Source organism: Formica exsecta, unplaced genomic scaffold, assembly GCF_003651465.1.
Source record: "Formica exsecta isolate Colony F162 unplaced genomic scaffold, ASM365146v1 scaffold878, whole genome shotgun sequence".
NCBI classification, from domain to species: domain Eukaryota; kingdom Metazoa; phylum Arthropoda; class Insecta; order Hymenoptera; family Formicidae; genus Formica; species Formica exsecta.
In genome coordinates, this window is record NW_021853648.1 from 94,574 (window position 1) to 109,056 (window position 14,483).

The 14,483-nt window shown below is 35.4% G+C and overlaps 2 long non-coding RNA genes across 2 annotated transcripts in view; one reads left to right on the forward strand and one right to left on the reverse strand.

Annotated features, from left to right (window-relative positions):
* LOC115244908 overlaps positions 1 to 14,483 on the reverse strand; it is an 86,244-nt gene that overhangs the window by 55,134 nt on the left and 16,627 nt on the right. The window lies entirely within an intron of this gene.
* The window catches only part of LOC115244906, a 36,697-nt gene continuing 23,055 nt past the window's right edge, over positions 842 to 14,483 (forward strand). Inside the window, exon 1 of the long non-coding RNA XR_003885453.1 lies at positions 842 to 1,395. This is a non-coding gene — a long non-coding RNA (uncharacterized LOC115244906). The remainder of the gene's footprint in view (positions 1,396 to 14,483) is intronic.

The following is a 14,483-nucleotide window of genomic DNA, read 5'->3' on the forward strand; positions in this document are numbered from 1 at the left end:
ATATTAACAAAACTTTTTTATCACTCCGTATAAAAATAAATAAGCGGAAAATCAAATAATACGCGTGAATGCGCGTAAAATAACAAAGTAAACTGAAATGTGAACTGCGCGAGAAGCTCACAGTCGCTCGTGTGTCGAGGATACCTTAAAATATGCCCTTGTTGCTCGGCGAGGATCCTTAAAATATATACTCTCGTCGTCCCAGAATAAACATCCTTAAAATATGCTAGGAATTTTCAGGACATCGTTCCTCTAACACGAGTCGCGCGAAACCGAAAGAATCGCCCGCGCGTTGGTTATTCTTAAGCGCTCCTCTAATAAGCCAGTCATGCAATTAAAATCCGTTCATCCGGCAAAAATGCAATCCTCGGCGGGGAGGAAGGAAGGGTTAACGGGGCGCGCGTTTATCTCGGGCGGTGTGCTCGCGAGCGTAACTTCAACTGCACGCGATTACCTCCGCGGCGAGCACAGAAGGGTGAAAGAAGGGGTGGGATGAGGGTGAAAGGAGGGAGACGAGGGAGAAGGGCAAGGCGCTCTCGCGAGAGAAACGAGCCTTCCGCGTCGCGTCCGAGCCCTTTGAGCGTAAACGGAAGTAGCCATCGATGTGCACCGGAAGCGCGCCGTTGCACCCGTGTCGCGCGTTGTAGAAAACATCGGGGAGCCATCTCGGATACCCGGAGGGTCGCGCGTGGTGACCACGACGGGAGAAAAAGGAGGACGAAGATGGTCGGGGGGAGGGACGGGACGCCTGCGAGAACGCCGGGGGAGTTAAAGGGTGGTCGTCGCGGCGGACAGACGAGGGCGGGTGGAGGACGAAAGATAAAAGGATAGGAAGAAGAGACGACCAGCAGCACCGCCGAGGGGAGAGGACGCGTACACCCTCTCGGATCTCGGGGTAGTGGTGCGGCACCGACGCCGACGTCGAGGTTGGGGTGGACGCACCGCAGGAGAGGGGCGCCATTATATTTGCGCAGGGCCGTCCAATAGGGCGCAGTATCGTCCCGACCGTCGTCGCGTGCACATGTCGTTTGTTGTGTGACCGGACTTGTAAAACGCGCGTAAAATCACCACCGTCGCCGTCGCCGACTCCCCCTCCCCGAATATACACACACGTCCCGGTGTCTTCTCGCGAGGGTGAGATCCACGCGAGACGCGTTCCCGTCCTCTACTCCTTCTGTCTCCCGTATTCTCTATCTTCTCTATCTCAATCTCTCTTCTTTTCTCTCTCTCCCTCTCCGTCTCCATCTGTCTCTTTAAACCCTGTATTCTTCAACCCCCTCCGCGCGCGTCATCGTACTCTATATATTCGCACGCAGATATATAAACAACAGAGACAGAGAGCGCGAGTCCGACCACGCACGAGGATCGTGGAAAGTGTTGCGCTGCGAGACCAAAGTGAGTAGACAAAGTGATTGTTTAATGTGAAGGGATAAGGGGGATCGGGGAGAAAATATGGCGGGAGAGGGATAATCTCGAAAGCTCTCACCCGCCTTTTCCTCTCTCCCTCTTTCTCTCATTTCCGTTTGCACTCCAGCGGAATGGTGGTCCTGCCCCGCGGAACCTTTTTCATCCCCTGTCATAAACGTGGCTAGTCAGTGTTTCACTTTCACGCAACGCGATACATCTCGGCGCCGTCATCGGGGGCGTCGTGGGAATTTTTGCTCGATTAATTTCAATTCCGTGTGAAAACACGCGAAAGACTCGGCGATATGGAAGGCAGCTTCGGAGATTTAAACGCTACATAGTGCGTGTTTAGCAATTTCCGTTTAAGTCTAGGGAATAAACACCGATAAATTATAGTAAAATTTTAACAATAGGTACAAAAAAAAAATAATAATCTTTATTTTTCGATCTAGAGCATTAAATATTGCATTAATCCATTGCACTACCTCCACAAAATTGCTACTTTTTAAAACAGCTTCTATATATTTAACTATTAATCTGGCGCGATTGATCCGCTGTCCATCATCGAAAAAAAAACCCGCATTAATAATAGATTATTTATTATGTATTTAGTGTCTATTTTTCTTAAGCAAAAATGAAACCAATCAAAACACCAATCAATAGTAATAATTCAATTTTTTGAGGATTAAAGCTCGTATCGAGCTGTTAGATAGAATTTGGGTGAAATTAACTCTGAAACGAGGACGTTATTATAAGATTGTTCGCAGCTTACATTTTGGAAACTTAATTTGCCTAAGTGCTTTAGAGTTATTATAAATATTTCTATAATTAAGCTTTTACATATATATAAAACCATCAAATTTTCATTAAGATGATATCGATTCCACGTTTCTAAAAAAAAAACTCTATCGCGCGTGCTTATAATAGTTACTATAATCTATCCTATATATATATATATTATAACTAAAAAATAATGAATTAAAAAAAAATTACTTTTAATAAAAATCAAATTTCTATCTTTCATAAATAAGCTGATGAAATACAAAGTTAATTTTTAGTTTCTTCGTAATTTTCGTGTATACATAAGAATATATATGGTAAAATAATCTTTCTCTATAATTTACTATATTATTTTTGTTATCTTTAATTCCTTAGCATCATCGAAGTCGTATTTATTTGTAAACGTCTTACTTGAAAATTTTAACATGTACGTAATTTTCTTTAACAAACTTAAGAGCAGGTTTCTAAAATGTCACAGTCCGAAATCTTTGTCTCATGTTGTAATCGTTCATACGAATAAAATTATCAAAGTAACATGAAATCTCGGACACCGAAATATGCTTAAGCTTATCCGGTGATCGTTGAAGATGGGAGAGAAAATGCGACGAAGATGTGTGAGTAAATGTTAAGATCTTTACTAAGCGCGTCACGATAATCTAAGCCGACATTTTCGCGTTACGTGAAAGTCGTCGGACTAGAGGGAAAGCATTTCTAATGGATCTTTCGAGAGGAGACGTGGTTGACGTGAGGTAGGTAACGAATATGCGTTTCCACTCTCATCATGGCATAAATTCGAAAGATCTTCGTCCAGTATAATGAATCTTAAGTACCTTGGACCTTTATAGTGAAAAATAAAATAGAAATTCCATTAACGCATGTTCATTATCGGAATCGTCTTGAAATTTCGCAGATGCTTTAGTAGTGATATATATATTACACACTTTTATAATTACAATTTCTAATATTTATGCGTGTGAAGTCATTTATATTTTTAAATAAAATGTAATGTGTGTTAAACTTGTTAAAATTTGAATAATTAGACGTGCGTCTGTAATAAATTATCTTATACACCATTTTAATATTGATTCAATTAATTTTCCACAAACATGTCGATAAAAAAATTTTGAAAGATACTAGAAATAAACCATCTGTAATACTTGTTATTCTATCTTTGTAATAATTAATTAATTTCATAACAAAAATATAACTAGAAAATAGAGAAGGTAAATAAAATATAGAAACATTCCATCAAAGAATGTCAGACAATTGTATTAGAAGTATAATATTATCAAAATATCTTTTCATTCAATTAATTTTCTTTTCGGTTAGAAGAACATTTCTCTAATTAGCCAAAATAAATTCCTATTCCACATGCATTTCGCTTTTTTACACACATTTCTACATAATTTAATTATATAAATCATATTAAAAAAATAAAGGCAGCTTTTTTGACGAATTTCTGCTGTATTTTAGTTTGCGCGTATTTTTCACCCGCACGAATATTCATGATATTTTCGTGAAATTTACTGTTTGCGTTACACCTACATTCTAATGAAATTATGCGTTCGTTACTTTGCGCATAATTGATAAAATAGACATCGTTACCAGATCTACAACAATGTCTCTTTATAATAACATTTTTAAACACAATTCAGAAAATACAAAATATATTGACAATCGTCATAATCGAAACGTAATTAATAAAGCGCTGCTTGATTATTCATATCAAATGAAAGAATTGCATAAAATAATATTTGTGAAAATTATGGATATAACGGGAATATCCCTTGTATATGTATTTCAAAAATATGAGAATCAGATTTATTCATATTTTACTTTCATTAAAAGTGTAGCTTCGTAACGAGAATGCCAGCACCAATTTGCGGAAGCTTATTTAGGTCAACTTAATGCCGCCTTTTCAACTAATAACGATCAGTAATGTTAATAACGCGTTATGCTTTCGCATGTGCAGGTTGTAACGTTACCGCACATTATTATTACATAAGAGCTCGTGCCTGTAGGAACTTCTATTCCAGTTAATTAAAAATGAAGCTTTTCCTTCGAGCGCACGACCGCGTTATCTTTTGGCGCACGCATGCGATCTAGTTAGTGATTCTGATAACATCCATCGTCGAGGAAAAAAAATATATATGGCACAATATCACGCAGGGTATCGCTTTTACTTACGCCAACAGTGTAAAACGAACGTAATTAATAAAGCGCTGCTTGATTATTCATATCAAATGAAAGAATTGCATAAAATAATATTTGTGAAAATTATGGATATAACGGGAATATCCCTTGTATATGTATTTCAAAAATATGAGAATCAGATTTATTCATATTTTACTTTCATTAAAAGTGTAGCTTCGTAACGAGAATGCCAGCACCAATTTGCGGAAGCTTATTTAGGTCAACTTAATGCCGCCTTTTCAACTAATAACGATCAGTAATGTTAATAACGCGTTATGCTTTCGCATGTGCAGGTTGTAACGTTACCGCACATTATTATTACATAAGAGCTCGTGCCTGTAGGAACTTCTATTCCAGTTAATTAAAAATGAAGCTTTTCCTTCGAGCGCACGACCGCGTTATCTTTTGGCGCACGCATGCGATCTAGTTAGTGATTCTGATAACATCCATCGTCGAGGAAAAAAAATATATATGGCACAATATCACGCAGGGTATCGCTTTTACTTACGCCAACAGTGTAAAACATATGCGTTCTCTTTAAACATGCCATGCAAAAATGAGTATTTCCTTTTTTTTAATTACAGAAAATTTCGGTTTCTTAATTTCCTGCATATAATTTCGCGAAAATTAAAAAAAAATGCGACTAAATTTTATATTATACACGCACAGAACGATCCCCAGATCTTGCTATTTTAAAAACACATTTCTGTTTGAATTAAACATAATCTTTATATTTGTAATACAATTCTCTTTACATCTGTAATAAAAAATATAATGGATTATAGCAGAAAAAATCTAAATACCCGTAATTAGAATTCGTAACTAGAACTTTGTTAAAAAATTTTTATTGAACAAAGATTGATTACGAATTATTCAAAGAAACCGTTAATGTTATTTATGAATCATCGAAATGCGACTGAAATATTCTCATACAATTAATAGATAAATAGTTGTTCTCAAAATTATATAATATTATATTATATTATATTATATTATATTATATTATATTATATTGAAATTGTTGATCAGCTTCTTGTGTAGTTTGCTACGTTTGAAAAAGTTTCGGGGAAGTTTATTTCTCGCATTGCACGAGCCGCCGCTTTGAAAGGACACGCGATAAAAGAATTTGCGCCGATGCGCGGATACATCGTAGTCGCAATTCGTATAGCAAATTGAATATATTAATTTTTTATTGGAACTCTCTTTGTGTGTGCGTCGTGCTCTAGACACATTTATGGAAATTGATATTGCAGGGGGAAAATGTACTTCAGGGTATGCTCGCTCACGAGCTCCTATTACGATGAAGTTGCTTTACGTGTGTGCGTGCGGAATACATAATTTTTTTTTATTAAACTTCTTCACGAACTCATCCTCCGAAATTCGAACTTTATGAGGTCGCGACGTTCGCAAAGTTCGTTTCGCGGCCGATTGCACGAATTCGAATTTAAATCCAAATCATTTATCCGTTTGTCACGAGGTTAAAAGATCAACGTATACACATCGATAGGTCCAAAATTCCGCCTGCATTGTGCAAGAGCAACGCACGTCCCGTAAAAAAAAAAAAAATAAAATAAAAAAGAGAAAAATCGTGCAATCTTTCTCTCGAACCCGTTATTGTAATTGCATTGGCCCCAGTCAAAATTAAACTCTTCTGTTTTTATTGGAATTCCTACGGAAAAATTTAATGCTCAGTTTTAGTGCATATATAGAATAAAATACGGGAGCAGCTACGGTTTTTGTGTTTTAATGCTTCTCATTTTTCCTTTTTGTAACTCATTCGATGGCTATCGTAATATGCGCGGTAATGTGAAACCAGTAGCATTGTAGAATTGTGTGCGAGCAAATCTTGGTCGGATTGTTGCATTTTTTTTCCACTGCAAACTAGTCCTGACAGTGTAATTAGAGATTCTGTCGCGCGGTTACAAATTCTCACAAACTATTATTCAAATTAGATGCCCTTTTGAACTTTGGTTTAAAGCTTTATTCAAAGTTGACTATTTGTCTTCCCTTTCCTCAACAAGCGTCTGTAATTTATTTGTACATCGACAAATATAATTAATAATTTATATACGCTTACTATCACAAATTAAACATGTGAAGAACTATTTTAAAAATTCTTAAAATTATTATTAAACATTAGATATTGAGATGATATATATATATGCCGTTACATGTACTGTACAAAATAGGCCTTTTTTATAAAATACCGAATCTCTGTAAGACACAACGTTTTATAAAAAGCCTAATAAGCTTTCCGGAAAAAAAAAAACTAGAAACGTGTGTATGTGTGTGAACGTTTTATCATAAAATATTTTTGAAAAGTTAAATATAAGTGCACACAAAATTATTATGCAAAAGAGGCCAGAGGGAGAATAATAATAAAATCTCTGACGTCAATATATTTAAATAAAAATTAAATACATAAACCATTGTGATTTTACAAGACATTTTTTCAACTACAATAATTTATGCACTAGTGGCTTCATTGAATTCAATCGAAATCCAATTTGCATTTTTAAATAGAAGCAATGTAAAAATACTTTCAATATAATTTTATAAAGAGGTTAAAGCATTTTATATTTTAAGGATTTAATAGTCATTTGCTTTTTTATATCTTAATAATTTATAAGAAAAAATAGAACAATGAAGTCAGTATATTCCATATATGTAGATTAATCGTTCTGATCAGCCAATTCAGCGAAAAATTCTGTTTTCGATTTGGCTCAAGCATCCAAGTAAAACATAATTTATTTTCCCGTATTGTTCAAGACGGCATGTCGTAAAGAGGAACGATATATATCGAATATAAATAAACACACACGTTCGAGAGACATCGGAAGGTGCCCGACGCATCCACGCGGAACGCGAAGGTAATCTTGTAATTGCTATGCAGTAAGGGAAGGTAAATTGGTAATTGCAGTGCATCAAGAGAAGCTAAATTGCTAATTGCTGTGCGAAATATAAAGCAGAGAGCTAAGTTTACGCGGATGTCACAGGACAGATTCGAGCGACGAAATTTTTCAAATCTTGTTAATTTTGCCAATCAAAAGTAATAATAATATAAAATATTTTTATTCTGATTTAAAGACACACAATTTTTATATTATTTATGATATTCGGGACTGAAAATTCCGATTTATTACTATTAGTTTGAAAGGAAAAAAAACTAACAGAACTGTATTCATCTACTTTCTAATAGATTTGTGAAAAAAATTATTTTGTATTTTCAATACACGATATCTGATTAAAAATTATTACTATTCTAAATTCATTCAATGGACGCAATATTTTGACTGAAAAATCCACCGGAATAATTTATATATCGTAGAAATGCAAGCTTAAAACAAAAGTCGAAGCGGCGTTGATCTCGGGCGCGTCTGGTTTTAAATAAATAATATCGCGCGACACGCGACCGACAACGAATATGAACATTTGACATTTTCCGGATGTTATAGATTTGGATTTTGATATGAGATTACGTACGTACGAAGAACGCGTAAACGACATGCGAAGCGCGCCCGCGCGTAGTTACGTGTCCGCAATCACCAAATAGGCGGGTGTGCTCAATAAATCAATACAAATGACCCCAAAGACCAGATTGGAATCGAATAATGCAACGATTATTACGCGCACAAAGGGCGCCCGTAACCGATGCACCATGTACGCACCAGTATTCCGCACCCAAGAGCTGCACACGCCAGCACGTTACGATGAGTAGGGTAGCAGCCGTTCGCGGATATATCACGAAATTTAGGACACCGCTCAGGGGTCCTTGGTGTATAGGTATTGCTCGGTGGAGGTAGATTGCTTTTCGCCAAAACAAATCGATACACCGAACTTCGGATGCTGTGGGCACAACCAGCAATGCGAATTAAATACGATTACTTTTTTAGAGATTGCGGGAAAAAGACGGTTGCGTTAAAGAAAAAAAAAATCTGATTGTTCTCAGAAGTAAAATAATTTTCTCAATATCAATTTTACACCTAATGTATTTTCTAAAGATTTGCAATTTGAGGAATAAAATTCATTCTATACGATGTTAAAAATGTATTCTGATTGCAAAAAATACTGATGTCTTTACTGGTCATTATTACAGTTAAAATTTAAATTGAGAAACACTTTTTGTACTACGTGTGTGTAACTACATTATTTGAACTATTTTGCTTCGTGTTAAAATCAATCGATTGCTAAATTAATTAGTTTCTAATATCTAAGTACAAGCTGAACACAACTCGTAAATAATTCCTCTAACGAAACAAAAAATAGACCTGCTTGATTTGTTAAAAGGCGCCTTCAATCCTTTCGGTTTTCAGACGGTTTCCTTTAAATATTTAAGCTCGCCACATGAGAACTTCCAATTTGCATGGATAATGGTATGATTTAATATTTCGTTACATCCGACATGAATATACGCCGAGAGAGAGAGGCAGATCTCATCTGAGATATCCCATATTCGTCTCTCGTTTGAAGTTGCGGCGAGACGCGAGATAAAATATTTATAGTTCGCCATTTCTCTCTTCTCTCGATGCGCGTTTTCGCTCACCGGAGGGACATGGTGTACCATGAATATTTAGAAAATTAAATCGGCCAACTTCGTCGGGCGCGTTGTGCGCGCGAGGGGCAAGGATGCGTGTAAGCGCTGAAATACCTCAGAACTTTCCTTGATAGGATCCCGGGCGAAGAAACTGAAGCTATCAATACCGTTCGCTGCCACGGCGTGGACCCGGAGCTCGTTCGCGGACGCGACTTGCATTCGTAATCGTATCGGTAATCGCGACTTGGATGTAATCGGAAAAGTATCTGCAAAAGAGACGCGCGTCCTCCCCTAATGGAAGAATTCCTATCGGGGGAAATATATCGGTATTTTTCTGCGATGATTCGAAGCTTGAATTCTTTTCGAGAAAAAGAGTTTAAAAACAATTATATTATACAGATAATCTCTCGCATATATAGGTGTCAAACTATTTCTCTCATTATGCATTCTAAATAGGGGAATGTGGTAATTTTGTCGATAGAATTTGGCCAGGGCAATTAATTAGTCAAGCTTTCAACGATATTATACGAAAAATAATAATTACGTTTGTGATTGAATGCATCCGTTATTATTTGTATTTGGTTGAAAATCGATTGGAATTTCTGTTAGCAATATGTTAGAGTAAAATTCTATATTTATGAAGGTAAAATAATTATAGGAAGCACGTGTTGTACGTAAAAGTATACACGAGAAAAAGGAATTTTCAAAAATAGGATAGTCTACAGTCTGCGAATATTCCTCTTACATCTCGTGAATTTATAGAAAGGACAATAACACTAATGCATCGACCCGATGTATCATGAATCTTTGTACGATGAAACAACTTTTTTAATAAACATTTTTTGATAACAGTACAGGTAAAGGTATAAAAGGTGAAAAATATTGAAAATTTTCGCAAGAATAATGTTGAATAAATATCAAAGAAAATTTTTTACCTGTCAGAGTCAGAGCGTTTAGGAAAAATCTCATCCCGGCGCTTTTACTAGTAAAATTTCACTGAGAAATTAAAAATTAAAAGTATACATCAAATGATATTAATGCTCTCTTTATCTCTATCTCTCCAAAAGACAGATACGTATATCGTCAGAAATCGCGTCCGTAACTCTAACGGGTGCGTCAGAAAAAAAAAGAAATTGAAGAAAAATAAAGAAAAGAAAAGAAGAAGAAAAAATATATCGAATTTAATATATGAACACACACGTGTATCCGCGTATTGAGTCACATAAACTCTGACCTTTTGTTATGAGTGTTGTTATATTCCCTTTAGGAAATTGAAGAAAAATAAAGAAAAGAAAAGAAGAAAAAATATATCGAATTTAATATATGAACACACGTGTATCCGCGTATTGAGTCACATAAACTCTGACCTTTTGTTATGAGTGTTGTTATATTCCCTTTAGTGTATCATATTCCCTTTAGTATATTTATTCTTCTTAGTATAATATCACACACATTATTATTGTTATTAAACTTTCTGCGAAACTCAGAGAAGAGAAAATAATCGAGATCGCCATTGTGTAAAACAAAGGACCTCGTGGCATTTTCCCTTAGGTTCATCCGTGGGAGAAAGCTCGCAAGTAACTTATTTAAGCTATTAAGTTAAGCCGTTGATCAGTAACCGCGCTTATGTGTAATATATACAAATATCGTCCGAATAAGTGTATAAAAACATATGCACGAAACAAGTAAGCTTAATGGAATCGACGATGACTCGATGACGACAATGAAACAATCGCTGTTTTAGAGAAACAATCCCCCTTGTTATGGAATCAAAGCGACACAATTCGGTGTCACTGTTTCGTATATAACGCAAATTAATATTTCCCCAAACAAACCATGCAAGTTGTACAAGTGTTTATTGCATCTATAAACGAAATTTGCAACTACTTGTTGCACCCACGACAATAAAATCATGACTATTGATCATAACATCTCTCTTTCTCTCTCTCGCTCCCTCCAATAGAGGCCAATACTCGCATGATAAAACTCGCCGTTAAATGCACCCGATGAATTATATTTTTCATCGATTATCCAACATATCTCCTTCCTTTATTAAGCTAATAAAGTTCATCCGCTATGGAGAACTGTTTTTTACGGCAAACAAATCTTTTTATTCGAAGCAATTTAATATTTTTATTATTTAATGATTAAATCTACATGTTAAATAAATACAATTGCATGTATGTGCGTATTATCACATTTTCACCGATTATATAAATTTACTTCGTAATATCGTAATTAATAATTATTATATATAATAATTATTTACAAAACAAGAGGAAATAATGTCTAATATACATACCTCATATATAATATTTATTTTCGTTAGAGAAAGAAAGAGACAAAGCGAGAAAGGACATATATAGATAAAATAATCAAAAATGATAAAATGTTATTAACAACAGAATAAACATTTATTAATAATAATTATTATATATAATAATTATTTACAGAATAAGAGAGACTAATGTCTAATATACATACATTATATATAATATTTATTTTCGTTAGAGAAAGAAAGAGACAAAGGGAGAAAGAGCATATATAAATAAAATAATCAAAAAAGATAAAATGTTATTAAAAATAGAATAAAAATTTATTTTCTTCTAGGTCGTTTATTTTACGCGCATGCTATATATTCTATCGCTGAAGTTTATCAAAGGAAATTGCTAATTGTTTCAGGCAATCGAGTAAATGCACACACGAAGAGTAAAACAAAGCGGAATGCTTTTCGTGCTCGCAAATTCGACGAGCGATAAAAATGGGGTGTAGTTTTGTGTTAAAAAAAAAAAAAAAAAAAAAAAAAAAAAAAAAAAAAGAAGTCCACTCTGAATAAAGAATTTGTAATTAAAAACATACGATAGTTCAAGGACATTGATGGGAACTGCCACTCGTTGAATAAATTCATTTGCAAGTATAATATTATGTCGCACTCTCTAATTCTACTCTCATATTATGCATATAAGGCAGGAATGTCTGACGTTGTTGAGGAGCATTATAATTATTTTTATCATTTCCGAGAAAATATTATTCGATGACATAATTTCTAGATAAAAACGTCAATGTCTTTTTTATGAATTACACGTTATAAAAAAAATTATATTCATGTAATATTGCGTGTGTGTAAATAAAAGATAATGTAAAAAATAAATAAATAATTCATATTTGTCAATCTTTAAAGGGAACTTTCTGGAAAAAAATGTATTCCATTTGTAGAGAAAAATTGTAGCCACATTTGTCCGACAATTAAATTTGCCCGCATTCGTCTATTTCGCATAGCGGTTTATACCTGGACGTATATTGGTTCGGATAAAAAGAACACGAAGGATTTAATTGGACTTTCGCTTTTGTTGGATTCATCGGAGATTCGCTTTTACGTAACAGAATTAATTGGCATATAAAAATGTGTTGACTTATTATTCGTTTCTGGATTATTTTATGCTTATAAAATATATCGACTTTAATAAAATGCACTCTCACGTCCACGTATCGTTTATATCTTGCCATAATGCAATTAAAACAAACACGCCTGATTGTATCGTATTAAGATACAAACGTTTACATAGATATAAAATTAACTGCGACCTACTGCGCGTTAATTACTGTATAAGTTAGCTGAAAAAAAAACCAAGAAAATTTGCTCGCGTGCCGCACGGCAGCTGATTTTGCTTTAAAAGTTTTCCCGGGGAACCGGACCTATCACCGGGCAACTTTCCTTAATTTTCCACAAAAGTTTCACGTCGACGCGACGTTACACGCTACCCCCTCAATCGTAAATAAAACACGCTCGCAACCCCCAGAACCGTCGACACTTACGGGGGACGCTAAAGCTTCGTCAACGATAAATGAGAAAAGCGTCGTACAACGGTGATGTCAAGCCAAAAGTTTCCCGCGCTTTCCACGTATAATTCGACGAGGAATCTCTGTGTTGTCGCGTCATCAAACATTTAAGGGAACACTTGCGCTTGAAAAAGCGAAAATAAGCATGTTTCCCGGACGAATTCGCAAGCAGAATAAAAAAAAAAGTCTTTATTTTTGCGTAGAAAATAAAATCGATTTAATTGGTCACAATCTATAGACTTCTTTGTCATATTTGAGATGTAAATTTTTCCTCGACGAGAATTTGGAGATATTATTAATTTCAAATATGAAATATCTTGGTACAATAAATTCTGTTCATGCACGATCATTACTCAGAGTCAGTCAATATTTTGTCGAAGACTTGTTCACCTTTGTAAGAACTGCTTTACAAATCTTGCTCATCTCGAGAGCAAAAGTGAGATGAGAGTAAAAGAGAGATTAATTATTATTGATCATTCGATAAAGCTAGATCCAAAGTATATATTATGTAAACGAAACCGATATGCACGTGATACGACCCGCGACGCGATTTAATAATTATGTAATAACTTTATTAAATAACTACTAACTATATAGAATCATTTTTATTAAGATAACACAAAAAAAATAAAATAAAGTTCTCCATTTTTCGTTATTGAATGACTCATTCGTATATAGTTTATCGCTGCGATATATCGGCTTTCGATATCAGATAAAGAGTTTGAGGTTCACTCGCTCGCAAAAAGATGATTGACTGTCTTATAACCGGATCAAAAATATATTTTACAACCGGAAATCATTGTAATATAAGATTCACAATAATTTTTATTGGAAAATGTCTATTGGAACATTTGATGCAAATTTTTTGTTATCAAAACTTTTTCTTTTTTTTTATTATATTTCGTATGTGCACAAGTGTAATTTCCGATAGTAGGAGTTTAGTAGGAAAGTAATTGACTCTCGCACTCTCTCTCCTTCTTATAATTCCCTCGCGACGTAATTTATCGTTCCTATATGTTTCGAGCTCTCGGGGTGTCAAGGGCGACGCGAATGATCATCGTGGAGCGATGTGTGCAGAGGAGCGAACGCGATTTCGCAAATCGTAAATGTATGCAGAGGGCAAATCCGGATTTCACCAGTTGGGACACGACCGATCGATCGAAGCGAAGTGACTTGGAGCAGGTGAACTCTGACGTTTCGAGGAAATATGTTTTGGGCGGAGGTCGCGAGGAAAAACGGGGATGGGGATGGGGGAGGTGAGAGTGATGAGGCTGGAGCGAGATAAAGGGCGGGAAAACAGACCGGAGACGAGACGACGAGAGAAGGTGAAACGAACCGTGTCGAGGAATGTGACGTGCCAGAAATAAGAAGAAAAGAAGGAAAAAGCTGGCGTGGATAAAGACTGGGTAGCGGAGCGCGAGAGGAAGAAATTCGCGAACCAAAAGCGGTAAACGACTTCGATAAACAGACAGATGAGAAGACAGAAAGAGAAGAATGCGAGAGGGAAAGGAAGGACATAACAGAGGCGATTTCACCAGCGTGACTTTTTTTTTTATATAAATACGCACATGGGATAATGTTAGGATAATACTTTAGCATATATTTTCCCATTGTACTCTAATTAAAAAATACATCTATTAATTAGAAAGTATAATTAACCAGATATTTAAATAGAGGAGACACCTACGCTGTCTTTAGTTCTTGTAAAATCATATACGCGATAGAAATACTC